Raw genomic sequence first — 12,490 nt, 5'->3', positions numbered from 1 at the left:
CAATAAAATATGTCTTCTGGCCCTGCCTACACAATTCTGTCCCTGGAGTATTACTGCAGGGCGCAATGCTCTGCACGGCCGATTTGGGAAAAAAAAAAAAGTGCAACACTGCTAACAGCAGCCTCCACAGTACTGCACACGGTTAGATGTGGCCCTAAGAAGGACCGTTGGGGTTCTTGAAGCCTACACTAACTCCTAACACTCTCCCTGCCTAACCACCACTTCTGTCCCTGTAGTATTACTGCAGGGCGCAATGCTCTGCACGGCCGATTTGAAAAAAAATTTTTTTGCACCACTGCAAAAGGCAGCCTCCACAGTACTGCACACAGTTAGATGTGGCCCTAAGAAGGACCGTTGGGGTTCTTGAAGCCTACACTAACTCCTAACACTCTCCCTACAGCAGCTCCAACACGATAGCACTGTCCCTGATCTCTGTCACAACGCATCTGAGGCGAGCCGTGGGAGGGGCCGATTTTTATACTCGGGTGACACCTGATCTCCCCAGCCACTCACAGCAGGGGGGTGGTATAGGGCTGGAACATCACAGGGGGAAGTTGTAATGCCTTCCCTGTCTTTCAATTGGCCAGAAAAGCGCGCTAACGTCTCAGAGATGAAAGTGAAAGTAACCCGAACATCGCGTGGTGCTCGTTAAGAGTAACGAGCATCCCGAACACCCTAATATTCGCCCGAGCATCAAGCTCGGACGAGTACGTTCGCTCATCTCTAGTGTTTAACTATTCATATCCTCAGAGAAATATACCTCTTGTAATTACTAATAATTAATGCTGTTTAAAGTCTGAATGTTCTGGCTGCTTATTAATATCTTAGCTATTGTTCTGTTTCATAGAGAGATAAGATTCAGGGTCATAGTGAGAGGGACAAATGCTGATGAAATAAGAAACTTGTAATGAATTACGTGAATTATACGGTCTTAAAAATAGAAAACATATAGGGATTTTAAGGTATATTTTTGCTTTCTGGGTAAATGTCAGTTCTGTGATTGGTTGGACGTTTGTATCACTGCTAAATGCTGTTAGTATTGTACTGTCTCTGAGAGAATGCTCTGTAGAAGAGACCTGGAAACGACCAGCATCGAAGGGGTGGAGCTAGATGATGTAAAAGTATGGAAATTTTTCATCCTTCTCTTCTCTGAAAGGGGGGGGGGTGAGAAGCTTGGGCAGTTAGGAAAAGTTTTTTTCTTCTCAAATTTTTTGAGACATTGCAGGCAGGATCAGATAAATAATGAATTTGCTTAAAGAATATCATATTCCAATGTGGGTAGATGTTTGTGGATTGTTCTGCCCTGTTGTAATTCATATCACTGTTATTTGTACTGATATCTTACAAGTAGAGATGAGCGAGCACCAAAATGCTCGGGTGCTCGTTACTCGGGCCGAAATTATCGCGATGCTCGAGAGTTCGTTTCGAGTAACGAACCCCATTGAAGTCAATGGGCGACTCGAGCATTTTTGTATATCGCCGATGCTCGCTAAGGTTTCCATTTGTGAAAATCTGGGAAATTCAAGAAAGTGATGGGAATGACACAGCAATGGATAGGGCAGGCGAGGGGCTACATGTTGGGCTGCATCTCAAGTTCCCAGGTCCCACTATTAAGCCACAATAGCGGCAAGAGTGCCCCCCCCCCTCCCAACAACTTTTACTTCTGAAAAGCCCTCATTAGCAATGCATACCTTAGCTAAGCACCACACTACCTCCAACAAAGCACAATCACTGCCTGCATGACACTCCGCTGCCACTTCTCCTGGGTTACATGCTGCCCAACGCCCCCTGCATGACCCAGTGTCCACAGCGCACACCAAATTGTCCCTGCGCAGCCTTCAGCTGCCCTCATGCCACGCCACATTCATGTCTATTTATAAGTGCGTCTGCCATGAGGAGGAACCGCAGGCACACACTGCAGAGGGTTGGCACGGCTAAGCAGCGACCCTCTTTAAAAGGGGCGGGGCGATAGCCCACAATGCTGTACAGAAGCAATGAGAAATATAATCCTGTTCCACCACCATCAGGAGCTGCACACGTGGGCATAGCAATGGGGAACCTATGTGCCACACACTATTCATTCTGTCAAGGTGTCTGCATGCCCCAGTCAGACCGCGGTTTTTTATAAATAGTCACAGGCAGGTACAACAGGGAATCCCCAACTCCGCAATGGGAATTCCGTGTGCACCCACAGCATGGGTGGCTCCCTGGAACCCACCTGCTGTACATAAATGTATCCCATTGCAGTGGCCTAGACAGCAGAGCTAACGTCAGATTAAATGCAGGTGGGCTTCGGCCCACACTGCATGCCCCAACCTGACCGGGCTTTTTAATTCATAGACACAGGCAGGTACAACTCCCTATTGTGAAGTCCCTGTGGACCGACAGCATGGGTGGGTGCCAGGAAGCCACCGGCGGCACATAAATATATCCCATAGCATTGCCCATCACACCTGAGGTAATGTCATGTTTAATGCAGGTGGGCTTCGGCCCACACTGCATGCCCCAGTCAGACTGGGGTTCTTTAGAAGTGGACACATGTAGTTACAATTCCGTGTGGACCGACAGCATGGGTGGCTCCCTGGAACCCACCGGCGGTACATAAATATATCCCATTGCAGTGCCCAGCAAAGCTGATGTAACGTCAGCTATAATGCAGGTGGGCCAAAAATTAATTGGATTACACTGTAGACGAGGGCCCCAAAAAATTGGTGTACCAACAGTACTAATGTACCTCAGAAAAATTGCCCATGCCCAACCAAGAGGGCAGGTGAAACCCATTAATCGCTTTGGTTAATGTGGCTTAATTGGTAACTAGGCCTGGAGGCAGCCCAGTTACAATAAAAATTGGTTCAGGTGCAAGTTTCAACGCTTTAATGAGCATTGAAACGTATAAAAATTGTTTAGAAAAATTATATGACTGAGCCTTGTGGGCCTAAGAAAAATTGCCCGTTTGGTGTGATTACGTGAGGTTTCAGGAAGAGGAGCAGGAGGAGGAGCAGGAGGAGGAGGAGGAATATTATACACAGATTGATGAAGCTAAAAGGTCCACGTTTTTGATGGTGATAGAGAACAATGCTTCCATCCGCGAGTGCAGCCTACGTATTGCTTAGGTATCGCTGCTGTCCGCTGGTGAAGAAGAGAAGTCTGGGGAAATCCAAGTTTTGTTCATCTTGATGAGTGTAAGCCTGTCGGCACTGTCGGTTGACAGGCGGGTACGCTTATCCGTGATGATTCCCCCAGCCGCACTAAACACCCTCTCTGACAAGACACTAGCCGCAGGACAAGCAAGCACCTCCAGGGCATACAGTGCGAGTTCAGGCCACGTGTCCAGCTTCGACACCCAGTAGTTGTAGGGGGCAGAGGCGTCACCGAGGACGGTCGTGCGATCGGCTACATACTCCCTCACCATCCTTTTTACAGTGCTCCCGCCAACTCAGCCTTGACTGGGGAGCGGTGACACAGTCTTGCTGGGGAGCCATAAAGCTGGCAAAGGCCTTGGATAATGTTCCCCTGCCTGCGCTGTACATGCTGCCTGATCTCTGCGCCTCCCCTGCTACCTGGCCCTCGGAACTGCGCCTTCTGCCACTAGCACTGTCGGATGGGAAGTTTACCATCAGTTTGTCCACCAGCGCCCTGTGGTATAGCATCATTCTGGAACCCCTTTCCTCTTCGGGAATGAGAGTGGAAAGGTTCTCCTTATACCGTGGGTTGAGCAGTGTGTACACCCAGTAATCCGTAGTGGCCAGAATGCGTGTAATGCGAGGGTCACGAGAAAGGCATCCTAACATGAAGTCAGCCATGTGTGCCAGGGTACCTGTACGCAACACATGGCTGTCCTCACTAGGAAGATCACTTTCAGGATCCTCCTCCTCCTCCTCCTCCGGCCATACACGCTGAAAGGATGACAGGCAAGCAGCATGTGTACCCTCAGCAGTGGCCCAAGCTGTCTCTTCCCCCTCCTCCTCAAGCTCCTCCCCCTCCTCCTCATCCTCAACGCGCTGAGATATAGACATGAGGGTGCTCTGACTATCCAGCGACATACTATCTTCCCACGCCTCCGTTTCCGAGCACAATGCGTCTGCCTTTATGCTTTGCAGGGAACTTCTCAAGAGGCATAGCAGAGGAATGGTGACGCTAATGATTGCAGCATCCCCGCTCACCATCTGGGTAGACTCCTCAAAGTTTCCAAGGACCTGGCAGATGTCTGCCAACCAGGCCCACTCTTCTGTAAGGAATTGAGGAGGCTGACTCCCACTACGCTGCCCATGTTGGAGTTGGCAGCGTATAGCTCTACGCTGCTCATAGAGCCTGGCCAACATGTGGAGCGTAGAGTTCCACCATGTGGGCACGTCGCACAGCAGTCGGTGCACTGGCAGATTAAACCGATGTTGCAGGGTCTGCAGGGTGGCAGCGTCCGTCTTGTAGTTGCGGAAATGCGCGCTGACCCGGAGCACCTTTCCGAGCAGGTATGACAAGTGTGGTTAGCTTTTCAGAAAGCGCTGAACCACCAAATTAAAGACATGGGCCAGGCATGGCACGTGCGTGAGGCTGCCGAGCTGCAGAGCCGCCACCAGGTTACGGCCGTTGTCACACACGACCATGCCCGGTTGGAGGCTCAGCGGTGCAAGCCAGCGGTCGGTCTGCTCTGTCAGACCCTGCAGCAGTTCGTGGGCCGTGTGCCTCTTCTCTCCTAAGCTGAGTAGTTTCAGCACGGCCTGCTGACGCTTGCCCACCGCTGTGCTGCCACGCCGCGCGACACCGACTGCTGGCGACGTGCTGCTGCTGCTGACACATCTTGATTGCGAGACAGAGGTTGCGTTGGAGGAGGAGGAGGGTGGTTTAGTGGAGGAAGCATACACGGCCGCAGATACCAGCACCGAGCTGGGGCCCGCAATTCTGGGGGTGGGTAGGACGTGAGCGGTCCCAGGCTCTGACTCTGTCCCAGCCTCCACTAAATTCACCCAATGTGCCGTCAGGGAGATATAGTGGCCCTGCCCGCCTGTGCTTGTCCACGTGTCTGTAGTTAAGTGGACCTTGGCAGTAACCGCGTTGGTGAGGGCGCGTACAATGTTGCGGGAGACGTGGTCATCCAGGGCTGGGACAGCACATCGGGAAAAGTAGTGGCAACTGGGAACCGAGTAGCGCGGGGCCGCCACCGCCATCATGCTTTTGAAAGCCTCCGTTTCCACAAGCCTATACGGCAGCATCTCCAGGCTGATCAATTTGGCAATGTGCACGTTTAACGCTTGAGCGTGCGGGTGCGTGGCAGCGTACTTGCGCTTGCGCTCAGACAGTGGCGCTAGCGACGTCTGGATGCTGCGCTGAGAGACATTGCTGGATGGGGCCGAGGACAGCGAAGGTGAGGGTGTGAGTGCAGGCCAGGAGACGGTAGTGCCTGTGTCCTCAGAGGGGGGTTGGATCTCAGTGGCAGATTGGGGCACAGGGGGAGAGGCAGTGGTTCAAACCGGAGGCGGTGAACGGCCTTCGTCCCACCGTGTGGGGTGCTTGGCCATCATATGCCTGCGCATGCTGGTGGTGGTGGCTCCCCAGCTGATCTTGGCGCGACAAAGGTTGCACACCACTGTTTGTCGGTCGTCAGGCGTCTCTGTGAAAAACTGCCACACCGTAGAGCACCTTGACATCTGCAGGGTGGCATGGCGTGAGGGGGCGCTTTGGGAAACAGTTGGTGGATTATTCGGTCTGGCCCTGCCTCTACCCCTGGCCACCGCACTGGCTCGGCCTGTGCCCACACCCTGACTTGGGCCTCCACGTCCTCGCCCGCGTCCACGTCCTCTAGGCCTACCCCTACCCCTCAGCATGCTGTATTACCAGTAGTGCAGAAACAGAACGCTGTAATTAAATGTGCCACTTATTGGCCTGTAGTTGGAGGCTGACTTCGCTTACGGAACGCACAGCAGAGCCAGGAAATAATTTTGCGCAATCCTGCTGCAACACTTAGCTGGCTGCGTATGAATTAGGAGGACCCCCAGCACAGACCCAGTACACTGAGGACAGTCACAGGCAGCCCAAATAGATTTTGTTTCCCAAATGTTTTTGGAAAAGCCCACTGCCTATATTCAATAAATATGTCTTCTGTCCCTGCCTCACCACTACTGGCCCTGGAGTATGTAAAATAACTGCAGACTTTTGCACTGTGGACAGGAATACAGCGGTGATGTAACAGCCAACACAGAGCCAGGAAATAATTTTGCGCAAGCCTGCTGTAACACTTAGCTGGCTGCATATGAATTAGGAGGACAACTACCCCCAGCACAGACCCAGTACACAGAGGATAGTCACAGGCAGCCCAAATAGATTTTTTTTCCCAAATGTTTTTGGAAAGGCCCACTGCCTATATTCAATAAATATGTCTTCTGTCCCTGCCTCACCACCACTACTGGCCCTGGACTATGTATAATTACTGCAGGGCGCAATGCTCTGCACGGCCGATATACAAAAAAAAAGAAATGTGCAACACTGCAAAAAGCAGCCTCCACACTACTGCACACGGTTAGATGTGGCCCCAAGAAGGACCGTTGGGGTTCTTGAAGCCAAAAATACTCCTAACACTCTCCCTATAGCAACTCCAGCAAGACAGCACTTTCCCTGAGCTATGTCAGAATGCATCTGTGGCGAGCCGCGGGAGGGGCCGATTTTTATACTCGGGTGACACCTGATCTTGCCAGCCACTCACTGCAGGGGGGTGGTATAGGGCTTGAACGTCGCAGGGGGAAGTTGTAATGCCTTCCCTGTCTTTCTATTGGCCAGAAAAGCGCGCTAACGTCTCAGAGATGAAAGTGAAAGTAACTCGAACATCGCGTGGTACTCGTCACGAGTAACGAGCATCTCGAACACGCTAATACTCGAACGAGTATCAAGCTCGGACGAGTACGTTCGCTCATCTCTACTTACAAGCCTTATCTGCATCCATCAAATTCTCACCAGATGGATCGGTACGGGTTGATACCTCAGGTGACAGTTCAGAAGAGGTTTGTAAACTAACTGCTCTCTTGGTAGATCCGGCTCATGAATTTGTCTTGACAGCTACTGCAGAAACTCAGCTTTCCGCAGGTCCTGACAAATAGTAAGCCACCTCCAAGACAGACATAGGGAAATTGAATATACCCCCTATGATGGTAAATCTCGCACCCCTGGGTCAAACAGTATCCCTTTAGTTTCCAAGTGGGAAACTTGGTTCCGATGAGGGATTTGAAGTAGTCACACTGAATGAGATGCTTGTACAAAAACTACTGCCGCCACACAGGTCAGCGCAGGAGGCTGAGCTCCGTGCTCTAACGGAGGCCTGTACGAAGGTACCACTGCTAACATCTACACTGATTCCAGGTACGCCTTTGGTACTGCACACAATTATGGACCCATCTGGCGGTCCAGGAGCTTTCTCACGGCACAAGGCAAGCCCATCAAGAATGGCGTATCAGTAGGTAGATTAATGCAGGCCATCATGTTGCCAGAACAGGTGGCCATAATAAAGGTTAAAGCACACACGCAGGGGCAGTCACCAGAGAGCAAGGGGAATGATAGAGTAAATAAGAAAAAGGTTCATACTGTGGTGGCCAAGGCGGGAGTTGATTGGGACCCTAATAAGTGTGAGTGTGAGATACACATAATTGTGACTGTGTGCTGGGATATTACTATGTACAAATGTATTTCCATGAGTTGGACTAATAGAATATCTATTTGGGTTCTGTTTTGTGGAAAAATTATGTGAATGTATATTGCATGACAATCTTAATTACGGAAACGTGTTATTACAAATCTAGGAATGGGATGTGGTAAATACATAACTACTAATGAAGAGGATCATGACAAATCTAGGAATATTGTGTTATAAAATTTGCTTAACGTGGTTCGCAGTGTTTGATAACGTGCAAAATAAGTAACTGTACTGATGATGATTTTGATCAATCTAATAAGGCCTCATGTCCACGGGGAAAATCAGGCCCGCTCCGGATTCTCCATGGAGAATCCGTAGCGGGTCTCTCCTGCCCCACGGACATGAGCGCTGAAAATAAGAATTAACTTACCTTTCGCCCGCTCCGGATCTTCCCTTCGCCGTGGCGTCATGTTCTCTGCGTCGCGGCCAGGTGACGTGCCCCGCGCATGCGCCGGCCCGAAGAAAAAAGATCTGGCCGCGACAGAGAGAAGATGGAGCCACGGCGAAGGGAAGAACCCGAGCGGGTGAGTAAATTCCGTATTTTGTCTCCCGCGGATCTGGACGGCTTCCATAGGCTTCAATAGAAGCCTGCGGGAGCCGTCCCTGAGGGAGACCCGCACGAAAATGGAGCATGGTCCAGATTTTTTCATGCTCCATTTTTTTTTAAATCACTTTTATTAACCATCCGCGGGTATTTATCTACCCGCGGGTGGTTAATGCATCCCTATGGGATGCGGATCCGTGGGCAGGAGAAGAGTTAAAATCCGCTGCGGACTTTAATTCTTCTTTTGCCCGTGGACATGAGGCCTAAGATTATTGTATTGTAAACTTGATTGATTTGCAATGTTTGATATTATATTGTTTGTTTACATAGTAAAATTCTTGAGTTTTATGTCTACTGTATGTAGAAGGTATTTGTGCTGAAATGTAGAAAGATTAGGAATATTAGAAATATTCATTTGCCACAACAGACAATTACTGCGGTCCCTCTGGGCAGAGATTGTTTTATTGATAAATTTGACCCACAGATTTTTATTTTATCTATTTTTATGAAGGGGTGAAGAAAAGCACACAAGACCCCAGATTGTGATTTTGTTTCTGTTTGATTTGCCATAGACTGATTTATTCTGCATCAAGTTTATTTGGGACTGAGTAAATTTATGAACTGACTCATTTCCACCAGGGCATTTGGACTTTTGCAATTGTGATTTGAAATTTCATCTTCTCTAAGTGCATGCTGCATCTGTCCATACGCTGAGACTATCCAACTGAGCCTGAAGAACTGACAAGTGTGCCTGACTACTGCTACACTGTCATCGGAGTGAACCTCAGATGTTCTGCAGAATGCTGACCGCCAGTTGATGACGTCAAAGGAGGGCTAAGCCTCACAGCTCCTCCCTGAAGACCTTGGGCAACAAAGTGGTGTAGAGAGGGCATCTGCAACATTGGAATAAAGGGGCTCTATAGTCAGCTGTGGATACTTCTGGATATGGAGAATGGAGAAGATTGTTTGATACCAATTAAATGGGCAGGGACAGATTCCTACTTAGGGTCTGTTCTTTGGCTAACCAGGGGAAGCAGTGAGGGCATAATAGTCCCCCTGCTTCCCTGCATCGGAGATCCTATAGGTTTAGGATCTAAAGAAGATCAAGAGAAGAAGAAACAATTTTACAGGAAGAGACATTTGTATTCAACATCTAACGTTTTTTTTTTGAATTTTTTGTTTTTCAAGCCCAGATTTGACAAGATTGGTTTTATGTTGATAGCAAATGAAAATATAGGGAACAGTGTAATAAATGTGACATTAGATTATCTGGTTGTATATGTAATATATTATGGAAATGAAAAATATGAAAAACATTCGGAAGTTGCTAATAGAACTTGGATATAGAATCATATGTCAAAAAGTATATTGAAAATAGCTGCCAGCATAAAACAAGATGAAGATCAGGGATGGTTTAGCTTTCTTAACCCTGCCAATTGGTTCTCGGGGTTAGGAGGTTGGTTTATGGAAATTCTACAAAGTATATTACAAGTGGTGTCATTTTGGTGTCATTAGATTTGTGACATCCCCACCGTAAAATCCTAAAATGTTAGTGTGATACATTGTGTGACCTATCAGGCAAGGTTAAAGTTCCTATGTTATGTTTAGTGGCGCGCCGCTAGGGAGAGTCAGGACTCCCTCACACTGGCGAGGGTGATATCGGCCTCACAGTCCCTGTGGAAAGCCCTGGATATGAGGGGTTTTCATACGGAAACAGCCTCCCATCCCTGCGGGTTTCTAATGTAGATGTATTTATAAGTCTGTCCATATCCCTTTCCTATACAGGATCCGTGCCGTGGAAACAGGCAGCCATATAGCTCATTGTAAAGGGACGTCCATACGCAGCTTCCAGTGTCCAGGAGGATGCTGGGTGTGCAGATAGGTTATGTCCATGCAGGGCGCAAATATGGCGCCCCTCACAGTCGCCCCTTGTATGTCCTACTCGGATGTTTACTACAGTCCCTTGTGTTTAGCTTAAAATTATACTTTAACAAGAACACAAAACGGGTTAATAAGGATAACAAAAATGGGAATAGCAACGCCAACATGAACCAAACTGGTGTGACGGAACCTGTCTAAATTGGGGCAATCACCCTAATGAGGGTAGCCCTACCGTCCGGTACCTGGGGGCATCTATAGTGTCCATAGGTGGTGATAGGGGAGGTAACAATTGGCAGAGCAGCACTAGGAAAGGATGTTACTAAAGATGCCAGGGACTTATCTGAAAGCGTGCGGATGCCGAGACCAGAACTCTACAATGAAGATGAATACCCAGTGCCCTCTGAGAGGACATACATATACCTTCACACTGGCTGATTGGTGGACAGGGAGGGGGCTCACCTAGCTGACCAATCAGCCCATATATACAATGGGGAGATGTTTTCATGTTGGCACCCAGCATAGAAATGAAAAGATGTTTGCACCAACTCTGCGCTTCCATGGGGTGGGAATAATGCTGTGATGTCACCCTGAACCCACTTCATGAGCGCAGTCGATGCAGTACAATATGGGTTCACTGCAGAGAATCACAATGCACATTAGGGGAAGGGGAGAGAAACGAGCATCGTAAGGGCTTTTTACACGGTCAGATGTTCGGACAAAAACATTCATTAGTGTTTGTTGCCCGCTCATCAGGCGATTAGAGATGAGCGAGCGTACTCGGATAAGCACTACTCGCTCGAGTAATTGGCTTTATCCGAGTATCGCTGTGCTCGGGTCTAAAGATTCGGGTGCCGGCACGGAGCGGGGAGCTGCAGGGGAGAGCGGGGAGGAACGGAGGTAAGATCTTTCTCTCCTCTCCCGCCCGCTCTCCCCTGCTCCCCACTGCGACTCACCTGTCAGCCGCAGCGGCAACCGAATCTTTAGACCCAAGCACAGCGATACTCAGATAAAGCCAATTACTCGAGCGAGTAGTGCTTATCAGAGTACGCTCGCTCATCTCTACAGGCGATGTGTAGGTGCCGCCAATAACATGATAGGTAAGTGAATGTTTGTCAGGTGATCACCTTTCATGTGGCATAAAAATCATGGTCAGCAGCACATTCCCATGTAAACAGGAGATGTGCTGCTGGTCGTGATGAAACAGCATGTGGGACTAACGATCGCATGAACAATCCTTCGGCCTCCATACTGTGTGAATTGATCTGTGAGAAGACCAGGTAAAATAAGCTCCAGTCTCATTGATCGGCACTCGTTGCCACGTTTAGACACGGTCGCAGCTTGTCGGTCATGATAGTGTCGTGGCATGTCACTCCGCAGGTCATTGAGTGACATACGTTGTGTGGGGGCTGCTATTAGGCAGCACGTCATCTGCATGCTGGTATTCTGAGAGTTCTCCTTTGAGGGAGGGTTGGTGCCTTCTCTGTGCTACCTTTCAGCAGGTGAGGGCTTTAGATTCCTACCCCTCCCCTTGTCCATTGCTGTTTATTCAGTTCAGTTGGTGGTTGGAGCCTCTATTATTAGTGAAAGTCGTCTTCTTACAGGTAAACACAGCGGGAGGAACGTAAAGCAGCACTTAAGTGTTTCCCTCCAGGTATTTTAATAGGCATAGCCAGGTCCTAGGAGGAGACCATTGGGGCGTCCTTTTCAGGACGCTAACTCCACATTTAGGCAGGGGGTACTAGTAAGGGGCAAGTTACTTCCATCTTCTCATGGCTGGTGTGGTGTAGTTTTAACCAGCATTATACGGTGTCCTTTTGTGGTTCTGTGTGAATGCCGCTCTGTGCCCGTGGTGTTCTAGTGCCACATGGACGCAACAGACACCCTCTACTTCGCTGCTTGGTGTCACGGCTCGCCTCATGTACCTATTTGCTATAATGCATATCTTGCTTTTTCTTTTCTCATTGATCTTGTTCAGTGCAGGTTATGTTTTTAACATTAGACACTCCTATTGTTTATTGCAAGAAAACGCATCACTGCCGCTCAGACATCTCATGAGTAAAACTGCGATTTTTCTTGTGGTGGTATCGTGATCACCAGGGTGAAGGTGCCCTAATGGTGTGCGTACCCACAGTAACTATTGTGAATGAATGTCACTCTGTAAATGTCTCAATCTACCTCACTTTCAAAGTTTATTGGGCTCCTGAGGACCCAAGTACCAGCTTGGTGAAACGCGTTTAGTCAGAGACAGAATCTAACAACTCTTGAACCTTCATCCAGAATCCGGTTGGTTCAGCAGGAATTCTATTTCATTTTGGCTAAATACCACCTGAAAAGTTTCTAGTCCTAGACCAAATCTGTCAAACTCGCCTAGAATGAGCTTTGTTTAG

Source organism: Eleutherodactylus coqui, chromosome 9, assembly GCF_035609145.1.
Source record: "Eleutherodactylus coqui strain aEleCoq1 chromosome 9, aEleCoq1.hap1, whole genome shotgun sequence".
NCBI classification, from domain to species: domain Eukaryota; kingdom Metazoa; phylum Chordata; class Amphibia; order Anura; family Eleutherodactylidae; genus Eleutherodactylus; species Eleutherodactylus coqui.
The sequence above is the reverse complement of the archived record's forward strand: the minus strand, read 5'-3'. Positions refer to the sequence as shown.